This window comes from Eublepharis macularius, chromosome 4, assembly GCF_028583425.1.
Source record: "Eublepharis macularius isolate TG4126 chromosome 4, MPM_Emac_v1.0, whole genome shotgun sequence".
NCBI lineage: Eukaryota > Metazoa > Chordata > Lepidosauria > Squamata > Eublepharidae > Eublepharis > Eublepharis macularius.
The window spans coordinates 122,371,391-122,388,633 of record NC_072793.1 but is presented as its reverse complement, the minus strand read 5'-3'; positions in this window follow the sequence as shown (position 1 = coordinate 122,388,633).

Genomic DNA, 17,243 nt, shown 5'->3' with positions numbered 1-17,243 from the left:
GCTCTTCAAACATTCACTGAATGTGTGGATGAGGAAAGGTGTTGTGCCTGGCTCTTACCATGTGATTGGAAACGTTCAAAGAACAGGGTTCCCGCTTGCGTGAGGAAAGCCATACACAGAAGCTGATGTGGTAATGTGGTTTAAATGCTGGACTAGAATCTAGGAGGCCCAGGTTTGAATCCCCGCTCTGCTATGGAAACCTGCTGGGTTCCCTTGGACCAGTTACACACTCTAATGTACCTCACAAGTAGAGATGGGCACGATCCCCCCCCCAAAATACCGATTAAGCCATTTGTGGATCCGGGCTGCTGCCGAACCCAGGCCACCGATTCTAACCGATCAAGTCCCATTTCCGATCCGGAATCGGGAAGGCCAAAGCGGGAGGGCGCCCCACTGTTTCCAGCGATATAGGAATGGTGGCTGGTGGCAGCAGCCGCCAGGCCCGGCGGGCAGGGGGAGGCGGCGATGAGCCGCCTCCCTTCAGGGAGGGGACATTCACACACACACACACACACACACACTTAGAGTAGAGAGGGGGAGTTTTTAACCTGGCAACGAGCCGCCTCCCCTCAGGGAGGGGACATTCCCAGGGCCGGATCTACGGTTGCCAGCACCCAGGGCAACCGTAGTCAGGCTCTTGCGTGCGCACATGCGCTCCTGGGTCACACACACACCCCGCCCACGCAGCAAGCTGGCTGTCCCGGCGCGCTGCGGAGCTGGTGGCAGCATGAGTGGCTCGGAGGCTGCCCACGCCGTTCACCTGCCCCGCAAGACAAGGGGCGGCCGGCTTGCCTGCAAGCCCCTTGTCCTGGGGAAAGGCGAACAGCGCGGGCGGCCTCCCAGCCTCCCGCGCTGCCTTTTGCCTTTCCCCCGGACAAGGGGCGGCTGGCTTGCCCACGCGCCCCTTGTCCTGGGGAAAGACGAATGGCGCAGGCAGCCTCCCAGCCACCTGTGCTGCCCTTTGCCTTTCCCCAGGACAAGGGGTGGCTGGCTTGCCTGCCACCCCGCACTGCCTTTTGCCTTTCCTTTGTGCTCATGGCTTCAGAACACCCCTTCCCCCTCCCTCCCCTGGGTTGCTGCTCCGTGGTTGGAAGGAAGCCTGCTGATCAAGGAAAGCTGGACTTCCATTCGTGTTTTGAGGGCGACAGAAGGAGGGCAAACACAGCTCATTCCCCTGGCTCCGTTGCCCTGGGAATAAATTACTGGCGCAAGAGTTTCTGCAATTCCGAACAGGAACCGATACATCCGATCAAGTCCCGAACAAGCAAACCCTCGACTGCTGGATCAGTTGCTGTGGACGGAACCGATTAGCTGAGTCACGATGGCGCAAACGCCAAAATGGGGGGGGGTTGAAATCGTAATTCAGATCATGCCCATGTCTACTCACAAGTACATTGTTGTGAGGATAAAATGGAAGAGAGAGGAATAATGTAAGTTGCTTTGTGTCCCTATTGGGGAGAAATGTGGGATATAAATAAAGTAAATAAAATATGTATACTTGCATGCATGATTCTTCAGTTGAAAGTGTAGATGGATCTCCCTTCATGACAATTTCATATGAGTATTCAGAAATTTCATACGTTTATATGGACATCTGGCACCTTAGATTTTCCTTTGTTTCCATTTCCCAAACCTGTTGATAGCTGAGAATGATAGAGAAACAAGTGGGAGACCCACAACGACTTGCAGAAGCATCTCATTTTCCCCTCCCCCATAATGTCTTCTTTCCTTCTCTGCCCCCCATAGCCTCCCCCTTTTCCTGCTTTCTCTCTCCTTTGACCCACCTTTGCCCTCCTGTTTTCACTTCTCTCCCATCCCCAGCAGCCTCTCCCTTATGGCCCAGTTGCATGGTAGGGAACCTACAAGGAATTGCTGGAGGTATTTCATTTTTCCCTGTATCCCATTCCCCACACTATCTCCTCTTTCCCTTCCTGGTAGCCTCCTTTCTAAAATTCTAAACTTTTCAAGAGGTGGGGGTTGAACAGTAGCAAGCAGCAGGGCCGGGGTGAGTCATTCAAGTTGTCTGTTGTAGCAAGTTGTGTGGTATTAAGTCACCTGGTTGTTGGTTCTGGGCCTGGCCTAATGAGTCTTCCCTCAAAGGCCAAAACAGCCCTGGAAAGGGCCCTGCCTACCTTTTACTGACAGAATCTAAGCATGGAATACTAGATAAACTGTTATGGTTGCCTAGCAACAGCCACTGAGGGTATCAAGTTAAAGCTACAAGCATTCTTTTTATTATTTTGGGATTTTAAACCCCCAATGTATTTTTTTCACATTTTTCTGCAAACCTGGGTCATTTTTCAGGCATGTAAGAAAATCTGTCTTGTCTGTTCATGGCTCCAATCTTCAGATTTAAGTATCCAGAGATCAGGGCCACTTGGGTATTAGTATATATGGTAAGAGAAGTGCTCTTACAATAGAAGCCAATCCATGCATCTAGATGACAGTCACAAATTTAAATAATGAATGTAAGGGCTAAGTTCTGCTAAGTTGTTATTCATGTCATAAAGAAATATATAGACAAAAATGTCACGGTGAAAATGCAGCTTATTAGTATTTTCAGCTAACAATGGGTTGGATCTAACCAGTTTTTTTGTTGGTGCCTACCCAAAAGGCTGTGCTGAGGATCATGGGACCTGCATGGCAAAATACATGTGGGACAAGGTGTATGGTAAGACTTAGAAGTGACATTATTGCACCATCAGTGATGATCTAGCATCCTGCCAAAACTCTTATTGTTTAACCATAGAGTTTGGAGCAAATCCATGCCCTCCTTATGCAGCCGCCCCAGATTTACATCATGGCAGTGCCCGTGATCTATAGTGATTTTATAGTAGATTTGATCAGTGGTGCCTGAACTTTTTTTCATGTCATCTGGATTAAGTGTGGTTTTAATGTTTTTATTGTATTGTTATTGGAATATTGTTGGAAGCCGCCCTGAGCTTGCTTGTGGGAAGAATAGGGTATAAGTCAAATAAAATAAATAAATACTAGAATGTTGCCCAATATCATGACATTACTTCTGGGTCATGCTGGAAATGATGTCACGGTGTCCCCAGTGGTTCTGATTGCTGCCCCCCCATTTCTCCCTGCATCTGAGGGCCAAGCTACAAGTGACAAATGACACTTGAACGGCAAGTGGATCGAGTGGAGAGCAAGTGGAGGGCAAGTGAAAGGAGGAATACACTTGCCGTTCAAGTGTCATTCGTCACTTGTAGTTTGGCCCTGAGTGGCAGCAGGTAGCAGGGGGCACTCTCTGATCCCCAAACTATAAACCTGCTCCTACAAGGGGCTCCTTCATGGGGCATGCAACCTCCTCTAGGATAGACTGACTCCTCAGTCCTCAAGCACCTTTGTCATAGACCACCAGTACTTCAATCTTGTCTGAACTGAGCTTCAGTATTGGCTTTAATCTATCCCATTACTTTCTCCAGGCACTGTTTTGGACTTCCACAGATTCACCAGACTCAAATGATAAGGAGAAAGAGCTGAGTGTAATCTGCATATCAGAGGCACCTCATTCCAAATCCCTGGATGATCTCTCCTAGCTGTTTCATGGAGGCGTTAAATAGCATGGGGGACAAGATGGAATCCATAGCATAAATGCCACAGGGCCAAGCAGCAGCCTCCCAGTACCACATTCTGGAATCAGTGAGCAAAGTAAAAGTGGCACCATTGGAGCACGGTGCCCTCCACTCCCAACTCAGCCAGCTGAGAGGTCCAGGAAAATCAATATGGATATACTCTGCCAATGAACATCATCTGTCAGGGAGACCAAGGCTATTTCCATCCCAAACCCAGGCCTGAATACTAATTGAAATGGGACTCTAGACTAGATGGTTTCCTGAAAGAGTGTTTGAAGCCGTGTAGTTTCAGTTTTACCACCTGACCTCACTATCTTCCTAGGTAATTTAAGCCTCCTGAATGCAAGATATCAGAAGTCATGTTTAGGAATTCATATTGACATTAAAAAATAAAGCCCCTATATACTTATTAATTGAACTCATTAACTTTAATAGGATGTTAAGTAAATACCAACTAATTATGAAAACGTGTTTGCCAAGGTTTAGCAGTGGAATAGATGCCATCAATTACATGGTTATTAAACCTCAAAAATCTACACTCGTAATAATGAGCTGACATTTAAACAACATAGTAACTGTTTTATAAAAACATTGATTCAGCTAGTGTTTGAGGAGGACTTTCTTCCTAGAGGATTTTTATGTTTCATGTGCCTTTCACTGATGTCATTTGGATTTGTATCACAGGCTCGATGTTGTTTTTTAAAAAAGAAAAACCTTTTGTTGCACACTTTCTGCAACTGTTGATATTAAGAGTAAAGTAATAGATTATTGTTTTCGTTGTTCTGCAGTAACATTATTAGATATGTATTTATTTATTTACTTTATTTATACCCCACTCTTCTCTCCAATTGGGACCCAAAGTGGCTTACAACATTCTTCTTTCCTCCATTTTATCCTCGCAACAACCCTGTGTGGTAGGTTAAGCTGAGCATGTGTGGCTGGCCCCTGGCCACCCAGGAGAGCTTCCATGGCCGAGTGGGGATCAAAACTTGGGTCGCTCAGATCATAGTTTGACATTCTAACCACTTTACCACACTGTCTGTCGACCCCTGAGCACTCCACTTCATGTCACAGCATTTAGAAAATGTGGACTACTAAATAATCTACTAGGCTACTTAAATGTTCATATTAATAGCAACACAATGAAGGTAACAATTATCCCATATTTGAGGCCACATTGTAAGAAGCAGATCCAGAGGAGTTAGCCGCGTTCGTCCAAAGTAGCAAAATAGTAGAGTCCAGTTGCACCTTTAAGACTAACCAACTTTAGGGGACTTCCTGTTTGGGATCCATGGAGGTCTAACGCAGCTCCACTTGCGGAGCTGACCGGACTGCCGTTTTAACCGGCCGGCGGGGTGAAAATAGCCCGCGGCCAACTGCTCTCAGGCGGGGAGCAGGCAAAGAACGCTCAAGACCCTAGGGTGAGCTAGATCTCGGACGAGGGGGGGCTCTATACAACGAGTCTCCCCCCGATCCTTGAGGTCCCACCTTGCGACGGGTCGGCTATAATCTCTGCGGCAGTTTTGGGGCCAATTCGGCTGGCATAAGACCTACATACCCAAGCATCGATTGGGGGAAGAAGCTGAGAGGAGAACTTAAAATCGAAACAGCGATTATAACCCGAGAAAAGTGAAGAGAAGGTAAAGATCATTATCTTCTGAGACGGGACAGATTGATAAAAACAGAGAGGAAAAAAAGTAGATTTTTAAACTGCAACAGACTAGTGAAAAGGAGGGGAAGACTCGGCAGGAATCGAATTTAAAAAGAGACTAAGTTTAAAGAAGTTATTAAAGAAATGGGACTATTGTTTTGAATACCTGTGGCTTTGGAGCTGTGAGAAAAAGACACCATCGCGAGATCTGCTGTGGGAAGACGGGAGACAGGAAGTGCGTAATAACAATAGAGTGGCTGGAGAGAAGCGGCCCTTGCTGGAGGGCAGGAAGTAGGGAATCGCCATTTTTGAAAGGGGAAGGGTCGCGGCTTCAGCGGAAGAGGAAGTAGGCCATCTTGGATTACAAAATCATAAAGAAACCATAGAGAAAAGACGCCCGACATTTTGGACTCTTTAAAATTTAATTTCTATAAGAAGACCGGGACATTTAAAATAGAAAAACGTTAAATTTTACGCCACGGAGTTAAGGAAGAGAGCGGATTCGCGGATTCGCCATTTTTGAAAGGGGAAGGGTCGCGGCTTCAGCGGAAGAGGAAGTAGGCCATCTTGGATTACAAAATCATAAAGAAACCATAGAGAAAAGACGCCCGACATTTTGGACTCTTTAAAATTTAATTTCTATAAGAAGACCGGGACATTTAAAATAGAAAAACGTTAAATTTTACGCCACGGAGTTAAGGAAGAGAGCGGATTCGTGGGAGCGAGCTAAAGCAAGCCCCACGATGTCAAAAAAAGAGTGGCAATCGGCAATAGAAAACCTGGATAAAAACCTGGACAAAAAACTTTTAGATATGATTAAAGAACTTAAGGACACGAAATTGGAGCTGATAAAAGAGGTTAAAGAGGTTACACAGACAGTAAAATCGGAGCTGTCAGAAGTGAAAAAAGGTATGGAAACAATACGAAGTGAATTACAAGGAACGCAGCAGAGAGTTAAAACAGTAGAAGACGCGATGGAGAATTTAGCAGACACGCAACAAACAGAGATGAGATTGGTGAAGGGGAGAATGTCAGTTGCAGAAACTAAACATATGGAGAAGCAGCTACGTTTTCGTGGCTTGCCAGAAGTGGAAGGAAAGTCAGCGCAAGAACAGATGACTGAGGTGTTGGCTGAGTACCTGGGGAAGGAGGAGGAGGAAGTTGTGGCTATCCTAGATGTGGCATACCGTGTGAATTCGAGAATAGCAACCCAGAGGAAACTACCAAGAGATGTGATTGTGCAGTTTACAACACGAAATATGAAAGAGAGGATTGTGACAAAACAGTTTCAAGATCCATTGGAGATTGATGGCAAGACGATTATTATAATGAAGGAATTGCCCAGATCAGTGTTACTGGACCGGAAAAAATATAAAGTGCTAATTCAGATTTTGAAGGACATGAAAATCAGGTACAGATGGGAGTTACCGGAAGGAGTGTCCTTTGAGTTTGGAGGGGCCAAAAAACGCATCAGATCTGAGCGAGAGATGGAGCGATTTATTAAGGACAATGAAAAAGACTTACCAACAAGATCATGAGTATGGAGTGTAAAGTATTATCTTGGAATGTAAATGGACTAAACTCACCGAATAAGAGGAAAAATACTTTTCACTGGCTACTAAAACAAAAATGTGACATTGTTTGTTTGCAAGAGACCCATATCAAAAAGCAGGATGTAAAATATTTAAAATCTGGAAAATTGGGCAAAGAATATGTAGCGGCCTCCAACAAGAAAAAAAGAGGAGTGGTGTTGTACATAAAAGAGGAGCTACAGCCAAAATTTGTTATGAGAGATGTGGAAGCTAGATTTGTAGCAGTGGAATGTATTTGGAATTTAAAGAGAGTGTTGGTAGTCGGACTTTATGCACCTAACGGTGCAAAAGAAAGCTTCTTTGAGGATTTAAGGAAGCATTTAGACGATCTTATATACGACCAGATAATTCTTGCTGGAGACTTCAATGGAGTGACAGACTTGGAACTAGACAAAAAGACTACAACGGCACAAAAGAAAAGAGGACTATTACCAAAGCTTTTTTTTGAGTTGATTCAACAAGAGACTCTTGAAGATGTATGGAGGAGAGAATATCCTAAAAGCAGACAGTTTACTTTTTATTCTGCAAGGCATTCTACATTATCAAGAATTGATATGATCTGGGCCTCAAAAGACTTAGCGTTATGGACTAAGGAGGTAGAAATAATGCCTATGGTAGGCTCAGATCACAACCCAATTATGTGGAAATTTGGAAAAAAGAGAAAAAGGAAAGCATGGAGAATAAATGAGGACTTGTTACAGGAAAGAGAGAATATGGAAATACTGAGAAGAGAGACAAAGTTTTTTATACAATACAACGTGAATAAAGAAGTACCAACCAATAAAGTTTGGGATGCTTACAAGGCGGTTGTAAGGGGCATACTAATGGACTTAAATGGTAGAGCAAGAAAGAAGAAAGAGGAGAAAAGACAAGAGATTAAGGAGAAAATAAAAGCCAAAGAAATACAGCTAAAAAAGAGACCAGGGAAAAAGAAGGTATACCAGGAAATTAAAATACTTCAAGAACAGCTAACAGCAATGAGCAATAAAGAATTGGAGTGGAATCTCAAAAGACTGAATCAAAAAGCGTTTGAGGGTGCTAATAAACCTGGGAAGTACCTGGCATGGCAATTGAAGAAGAAAAGGGAAAAGAAGATAATAAATAAAATTTGCGAAGATAACAAAACGTATTTGGAGCAGGCTACCATTAGTAGAGCCTTTTATAAATTTTACGCTAAGCTGTATAATAAAAAAGAAGTAAACAAAGAATCAATAGCGTCATATTTGGAGAAAACCAAACTTCCAGAAATCTCGGAAGCTTGGAGAAATAAGTTGAATAGTGAAGTAACTGACGAGGAAATAAGTAAGGCAATACAATCTGCAAATCTAGGAAAGGCGCCAGGGCCAGATGGACTTACGGCTAAATTCTATAAGACAATGGCTAATGAACTGGCACCATTCCTAAAAGAGGTGATGAATGGGGTTTTAAGGGATCAAAGGACTCCAGAAACTTGGAGTGAAGCGAATATATCATTGATCCCAAAAGAGGGCCAAGACCTGACTAATGTGAAAAATTATAGACCTATATCGCTACTCAACAATGACTATAAAATTTTTGCGAAGATATTGGCAGAGAGATTGAAGGGGTGGCTCTCGGAAGTCATAGAGGAGGAACAAGCAGGCTTTTTGCCAGACAGACAAATAAGAGACAACTTAAGGACAGTGATCAATGCTATTGAATATTATGACAAGCGTTGTGACAAAGAGGTTGGTTTCTTCTTTGTTGACGCTGAAAAAGCGTTTGACAATTTAAACTGGGACTTTATGTTTGCCACTATGGAAAAGCTACAATTGGGAGAAAGATTCATCAGAGCAATTAAGGAAATTTATAGAGACCAGACTGCAGCAATTGTGGTGAATGATGAATTGACCAAGAAATTGACGATAAGTAAAGGAACAAGACAAGGTTGCCTGTTATCTCCATTGTTGTTCATTTTAGTATTGGAGATTCTGATGATACAAATACGTCAAGATGATGAAATTCGTGGAATAAAAATAAAGGACTATTCATACAAGGTCAGAACATTTGCGGATGACATAATGTTAATTGTAGAGGACCCATTGGAGAACATGCCAAGAGTGATAGATAAGATCAAGGAGTTTGGAGACTTGGCAGGTTTCTTCATTAACAAAAAGAAGTCAAAGATATTATGCAAAAATATGACTAAGCAGAAACAACAATTGTTAATGGAAACAACGGATTGTGAAGTAACAAGTAAAGTGAAATATTTGGGAGTCGAATTAACTGCAAAGAACATAGATCTATTCAAAAACAATTATGAAAAACTATGGACTCAGATAGAGAGAGACTTGATTAAATGGAATAGATTGAATTTGTCATGGTTGGGCAGGATTGCAGCAGTTAAGATGAATGTGTTACCAAGAGTAATGTTTTTGCTACACACAATACCAATCATCAGAGACTCCAAACAATTTGAAAAATGGCAGAGGAAAATATCAGATTTTGTTTGGGCAGGCAAGAAGCCTCGAGTGAAAGTGAAAGTTTTACAAGATGCAAAGGAAAGAGGCGGAATGCAACTGCCCAATCTGAGACTTTATCATGATGCAATCTGCCTAGTTTGGTTGAAAGAATGGATGACATTAAAGAACAAGAAACTATTAGCCCTAGAGGGATATAAAAAAATATTTGGATGGCACGCATATTTATGGCATGACAAAGTAAAGGTCAACTCGATGTTCCTGCATCACTTTGTTCGGAGAAGTTTATACATAATCTGGAAGAAGTACAGAATTTATCTACAAGAAGGAACCCCTTTGTGGGTGGTTCCATATGAGGTGATAGACCCGAGAGCTGTTGATAATGAACAACAATGTTTAACGTATAAAGAAATAACTAAAACTGAAGCATCCAAACTTAGAATAAAGACACAAGAGGAACTATCACCTAACTACGATTGGTTCCAGTATAGACAGATCAGAGACTTATATAATTCGGACTCTGTAAAGGGAGGTATACGAATAGAGAATTCGGAACTAGAGCAGACCCTTCTTAAAGAAGATAAGAAAAGAATATCCAAGGTATACCAAGTACTGTTGAAGTGGTATACCGAGGATGAGATAGTTAAAACACAAATGGTGAAATGGGCTATAAACTTTAATAAAGAAATAACAATGGAGGCATGGGAATACTTGTGGAAAACTACAATGAAGACAACGACATGTATTAATATCAAAGAGAACATTTATAAAATGATCTATCGTTGGTACATGACACCAAAGAAGATTGCGCTAGGGAATTTGAATACTTCTAATAAATGCTGGAAATGTAAGAAGCATGAGGGCTCCCTCTATCATATGTGGTGGTCGTGTGAGGTAGCCAGGCAGTACTGGGGTGAAATAATAAGAGAAATGAGTGAAATTTTACAATTTCAAATTAATAAGAACCCAGAACTCCTGCTACTGAACTTGGGAATGGAGGGAATCCCAGCCCAACACAGGACGTTGATATTTTATATGACAGCAGCAGCTAGACTTTTGTATGCGCAAAAATGGAAAGTACAAGAAGTGCCAACTATTGAAGATTGGACTTACAAATTGCTGTATATGGCTGAAATGGACAGGATGACAAGAAAATTGAGAGATCTGGACTCAGGGCAGTTCAACACAGACTGGGAGAAGCTGAAACAATACCTGGAGAAGAAATGGGAGGTGGGAGGAAAACTGTGGCAGTTTGAGAACTACTGAAGTATTGAAGTAGAGGGGGGAGACTTTACCGGGGGGAGAAGAGATAAATGTGAATTAATAAGCAGTCAGATTAATAGATTGACATATATATAGATATATATAGGTTAACAAACAGAACATAGAGAAAATAATTAATTATAAGGACTAAATATAAGGAGCGATTAACTAACAATATTTTCTTTTTTTTCTGACAAGTTTTGTACCAAACTGAATGTCTGAAGATATAGATGGGTCAAATTGATTGACTACGTGAGGAGAGATATATAGAACTATTATAAAAAGATAGAATGAGTAATATATATAGAGAATAAGTCAAATTGTTTGATATAAACGAATGTATGATCTATATGGTTTATGATATATAGAAATACCTGAAATTGAAAAATTGGGATAAATTGTTTATCTAAGATGGAAACAAAGGCTTACAGTTTGGGCATATAATGTTAAAAATAGTTAAGGATGTACTGCTTAGAATAATGGAGAATATATATTTGTTTTAGATAGAGGAAGCTAATAAAAGTAAGGGAAAGGGGACAAAGGGTTGGAAAGCTGTTGGAAGTCAACAAAAAGGGGGGGGAAAGGGAGGGGGTTAGAGATGAAAAAATTGGGCAAAATTGAATGTAAATGTGGAAATAATGGATTCTAACCCAATAAAAATTTTTCAAAAAAAAAAAGACTAACCAACTTTATTGTAGCATAAGCTTTTGAAAGCCACAGCTCTCTTCGTCAGATGCATTGTAAGAAGTGACAGCTTTGCTTTATTTCACAACATCACAGGTCCCAGAAAAGGTGAACAAACAGCTATCCTGTTTTCCCATTTGAAATAAAAAGCAAGAGATGTAATATCTACTGTCCATTGGTATAAGGTATGGATTCTCCAGTATCCTTTCAAGAGTCAACTCTTATTTATATCTCTGGGTTCTTAGGCCCCACAGACAATTCACTCACTTTTAGTTGGGTCAGGGTAAAACCACTGCTGTCTGTGCCATTATTCATTGAGACCTGCACTGTGAAGTTTGAATAAATGTTTTATAGGTAATTCCACATGCATGAGTTGGCCAAATAAGGAGTGCAACAGAAAGGCAAAATATTGTTACAAGAGAAAGGACCTCAGTTGCTGCACTGACAGAAAGCGCCCTTTGGATTTCTAGTGCATTGTATGAGGAACAGAGCGACAGATTATTCCAAGGGACAGGATAGGCGCAAAAAAGCTTCTGTGCTGAACTGATTAAAGGTTTTAATCCCGGTAAAAGCATCATATGGGAAATGGCAGCATCTGCGTCACTTTGGTTTAAAGAGCTGAATGGCAATGGCCAGAGAAGATACATTCACTCTCGGGTCTCTTACATACACACATACACACACACAGAGCACAAGCCATATAGGAACTGTCTTATTATCTACATTGCAAAGTGAATCCTTGGAAAGCAATTGTCTGTATCACAAGGAGTTTAGTTTATCAGGGCAAGAGGATCACCTGTCTAGTGTCTGCAATAATAAACTTGGCACAATTAATCTGGCAGCTGAATTTAAAAAGTTAGTAGCTGCCACCCAATATATTGCATACTGAAGATGCTATTAATCACAATTCAGGGATTGTGGTGTTTTGAGATGACTCAGCACATACCTGCCACCTTTGTCCTTAGAGTAGTAGTTATTTTTTTAATATATATAGGATTTTTACCCCGCCAGTCTGCCCTCACAGGCCACCAAGGCAGTTAACAAATTAAAACATACAAATTAAAATCTTGTCTTAAAAGCCATTAAAACCAACATGTAAATACATCATTAAAAATTTTAAACCAGATCTTAAGATATATATAAAAGATAAAGACAGGAAAACATTGGGGAGGGAGGAATAATTTCTGAGGGAATGGGAAACGAAACAAAAAAGTCTTCACCCGCTGGTGTAAGGTGGCAACAGAAGGGGTCTCCCTGGGGAGAGAGTTTCAGAGTTTGGGTGCCACAACTGAGAAGGCCCTTTCCCAAGTTGCAACCCACCATATTTCAGAAGGCATGGGTACCTGAAGCAAGGATTTCAAAGATTACCACAGTGGTTAGGTAGGCTCATAGGGGAGTAGGTGGTCCTTCAGGTATGTTGGCCCCAAACTATATATAGCTTTTAAAGTCAGCACCAACATTTTGAATTGTGCCTGGAAACAGAGTGGGAACCAGTCTAGATGTGTCAAGACTGAACTGATTTGTTCCCTGCAACCTACTCCAGTTAACATCCTGGCTGCAGCATTCTGCACCAATTAAAGTTTCCAAACAGACTTCAAGGTCATTCCCTTGTAGAACACATTGCAATAATCTAATTTAGATGAAACTAGGGCATATTCCACAGTAGCTAGATCTTTCCTGCCCAGGAAATGCTGCAGATGGCTAGTCCATTGAAACTGGAAAAGGGACAGCTACCACCTGCTTATCCATCAGTAAGCCTAAGTCCAAGAGCACCCCAAACTATGGACCCATTCTTTCAAGGGGACTGCAACCCCATCCAAAATGGATGACACCAAATCCTATGAGGAAAGGTTGAAGGCTCTCGGTATGTTTAGCTTGGAGAAGAGACAACTGAGAGGTAATATGATAACCATCTTCAAGTACTTGAAGGGAGGATGGCACGGAGTTGTTTTCTGCTGCCACAGAAGGTCGGACCAGAACAAATGGGTTGACATTAAATCAAAAGAGTTTTTGGCTAAACATTAGGAAGAACTTCCTGATAGTTACAGCAGTCCCTCTGTGGAACAGGCTTCCTTGGGAGGTGGTGGGCTCTCCTTCTTTGGAGGTTTTTAAGCAGAGGCTAAATGGCCATCTGACAGCAATGCCACGCCCCTGAGGAAGATTCTGTACGAAATCTCAGCTTTTCAGCCGGCCCCAGATTGGGTGTGCAGCCGTGGATTCCCTTACCATGTGTGGACATTGCTGTGCATGAATGCTACTTTATTTAAAGAAGATACAGGACACATTTTGTTTGGACCTTTGTATTTTTCAAGTTTAAGGAAGAATCATTGTATAAATTGTAATTGGTCATCTTACTGATTGGTTTATTTATATAAGAAATACATATGGCCCTTTGGGCACTTATAATAGAGTTGTTTATTAATTTGTAATTGTTGTTCCTTCCCGTGAGGGTTCTCTTTAGATTCTGTGAACCTAGGCAGATCATGAGAGGGAGGACAAGAAGGATTACATCAGTGCTTATGTAAATTCTCTTTGTATGGGTTCTGTGGGTCTTAGGAAGCAAACTTTCACACAATTTTACATTAAGGAAATTTTTTAAAACCTTTTAATAATTAATACAATCCAACTATTTTTTCTTTAACTAAACTCATAAGTGCAACCATACAGAAACTTTAAACCAACAATGTCTTTGAAAAGGTAAACAGTTCAACTTGTCTGATTCCACCAAGTGATGGAGTCCTTTTTCACAATCCTTCCAATTGTTTAAAAATGTATATTTATTCAATGATTTTAAAACTTTAATAAACATTTTTCAAATGTAACAAACAATAAACAACACTAAATAATAAACTTATTGAGCAACACATGAATTGAAAATCCTATCTCCTTATCCAAGTTTCTTAATTTCTTCAAACAAATAGCTTATCTTACCGATTTACTTTGATCAAGTAAGTTGCCCTTACAGACATGTTAGAGGTATGCTAGTGTATGGTAATAATCCATTTTTGAAGAATATTGTAACTCAGAATCCTTGCTTGTTAAACAATCTAGAGCAGGGACAATCCTTCCAATTTGAAGCAACTGAAGCCCAGGCTTCTGACCTCTTCTTGGGGAATTACAGCCCTGCAAAAATAATACAATCCCAGTAACACCAACCAAATACAAAAATACCACTTTTAGTCTTAAAGAGCATGTTAATTATTACTCAGCTCCCCAGGAAACAGCTTCTTCCTCAGCTGCCTGGATCTTGTTACTGACTCCGCCCTACTGGGTTAAACCACTTACCTCATAGGGGTTACACTTAGTTCTCGTGGCCCTTCTTACATGCCTGGGGTAATGGCAATCACCACTTTGGGGTCAGGAAGCAATTTTCCCCAGGCCAGTTTGGCTAGGGATCCTGACAGTGTTTTGTCATCTTCTGGGCATGGAGCAGGGGTCACTAGGGGTATGTGTGTGTGAGGGTGGGGGGTAGTTGTGAATTTCCTGCATTGTGCAGGAGGTTGGACTAGATGACCCTGGAGATCCCTACCAACCCTATGACTCTATGACTCTATGAAATCTTGGATCAGACCTGCTCACCAGTAGCATTAAGCTTCAATTTATCAGCCCAAGTCCACTCCAAAACTGCCTCCAGGCACCAGTTCAAGATTTCTGCAGCCTCCCTAATAATCACGCTGATTATTAGTGCCTGATCTGGAGCTCCGCACAGCAGTGCTCCGTTTCCAGAAAGAGAAGGCAGGATGGAGGGAACTGGGCAGGGGTGAAGGGCAGACAGCGGAGAAGGAGGAGGAGGAGGAGGAGGAGGGGGAGAGGAGGTGGGAAGAGAGCCACGCCAGGAGCCACGCCACTTGATCTCTGGGCCTTGTTGGTGGGCTGTGTGGTTGGCTGCAGCACAGTTGGCGCGTCTCTCGCAGTGGAGGACTCGACAGGGGCTATGGTGTGAGAGTACCTCGTGGAGCCCACCAAGCCCCCCCCATTCCAACCCCTTGGAGTATGGGGCGAGTAAATCTGCCGTATGGCCAGAACTGTCCATCGTAGCAACCAACATCCTGTCCTGCCCTCCCACCAGCGTGCAGAGCGAGCGGGTGTTCTCCCACCTGGGAGAACACCCTCCTCCGTCCCTGCCGCGCACGTCTGCACCCGGACCTCATGGACATGTTGACCTTTGTCAAGGTCAACCTCAACCTACTTCGGTATCCCTCCATGGACCTGGACCTACCTGGGCTCTGAGCCACCCCAAGTCTACTGTGGTTCTAGGCCAAAGCTCCTCTACAGCAGACTCTAGCCCCCCTCAGTTCTCAGGGCTGCTTCTATGGCTGGTAACCCTTTGTCCTCCTCTCCCAGACAAGTTCCTGTTCCCTCTTTCAACCTCTCCCTCTCTGTATGGCACCAATATGACCCTTCCCCACAACTTGTCCTGCCCATCGTGTCCTCTCCTTCACAAGTTCCTGGTCCCTCTTTCAACCTCGCGCCCTCTGGATGGAACGAATATGACCCTTCCCAATGATCTCTCCTGTCCTGCCCATCCCATTCTTTCCACAAAGCCGGGAAGGTGGGTGATGTCAGCTGCCACCGCCTTTGGGCACAAGGGAGTACCACGGCAATGACGCCACCTTTGGGCCTTCACGCTCCTGCTCCACAATGTAGCTGTAACAACCCTTTGTTCTCCTCTCCCTGACAAGTTCCCTGATGGTCCCTCTTTCAACCTCTCCCTCTCTGGAACCACTCAGATGCATACCAACCTCTCCTGTCCTGCCCATCCCGTCCTTTCTGCGAAGGCAGGAAGGTGGGTCATGTCAGCTGCCACCGCGGCCCCCCAACTCAGTGGGTTTTTTGGCTCATGGCTCGCCAATGAAAGGGTCTTCCTGTTCCTGCCCCTCGATGTGGACAGCAACCCTTTGTCCCCCTCTCCCTGACAAGCTCCTGGTCCCTCTTTCAACCTCTCCCTCTCTGGATGGTGCACAAACGACCCTTCCCCACAACTTGTCCTGCCCATCGTGTCCTCTCCCTGACAAGTTCCTGGACAGTTCCTCTTTCATCCTCGCCCTCTGTGGATGGAACCAATATGACCCTTCCTAATGACCTCTCCTGCCCTGCCCATCCTGTCCTTTCCACGAAGGCAGGAAGGTGGGTCATGTCAGCTGCTGCCGCTTTTGGACACGAGGGGCAGTTCAAAAGATATTGCTGATACGGTTGTGCTGCACAGTGCCCCCCATTCTATGGCACCTCCTGTCCCCTCTGAACAGGGGGGAATGGGTCCCTCCCACTGTTTCTGTGAAGGCAGGAAGGTGGGTGCTGTCTGCTGCTGCTGCTTTTGGGCATGAGGGGCAGCTCAGGAGCTGTTGCACATGTGGTTGTTCTGCACAGTGCCCCCTATCAACGGCACTGGCTGCCCCCTCTGAGCAGGGGGGAATGGGTCCCGCGACTCCCACCCTTTCCGTGAGGGCAGGAAGGTGGGTGCTGTCTGCTGCTGCTGCTTTTGGGCACGAGAGACAGCTGCTGCTGCTGTGCATGTGGTTGTACAGCACAGGGCCACCTATCCATGGGCACCTGCTGTCCCCTCTGAGCAGGGGGAAATGGGTCCTGGCTGCAACACCTGTCCTTTCAGCAAAGGCAGGAAGGTGGGTGATGCTGGCGGCAGCCTGCCTGTACTGCCTGCACAGGTAAGCTGTCTCTGAGTGGTGCAGATTCTGTGGAACTGCCGTCTTCTGTAGGGTGCACTGAATAGACTGCCATGTCTGTGACAGCAGACCGATGGGTGATGCGGAGCAGCCCATAGCTCCCCACGTGGGCACCTACCTGTCTGCCCACAATCCCCTTTCCTAAGGAAACTGATGCCTTCCCCATGACGGGGGGGGGGAGGCATCCTCCACTGCCTCCACGGCCAGCACGTTAGCCTCCACTTCTACATGTTAGAGATGCGCCCCACCTCCCACCCTTGGTTCTTTCCTTCCAACTTTCTAATGATGGGAAAACGCAGATATTTATGTAATCCACATGTCTCCCCAATATGCCCGTACATGGTATCTGT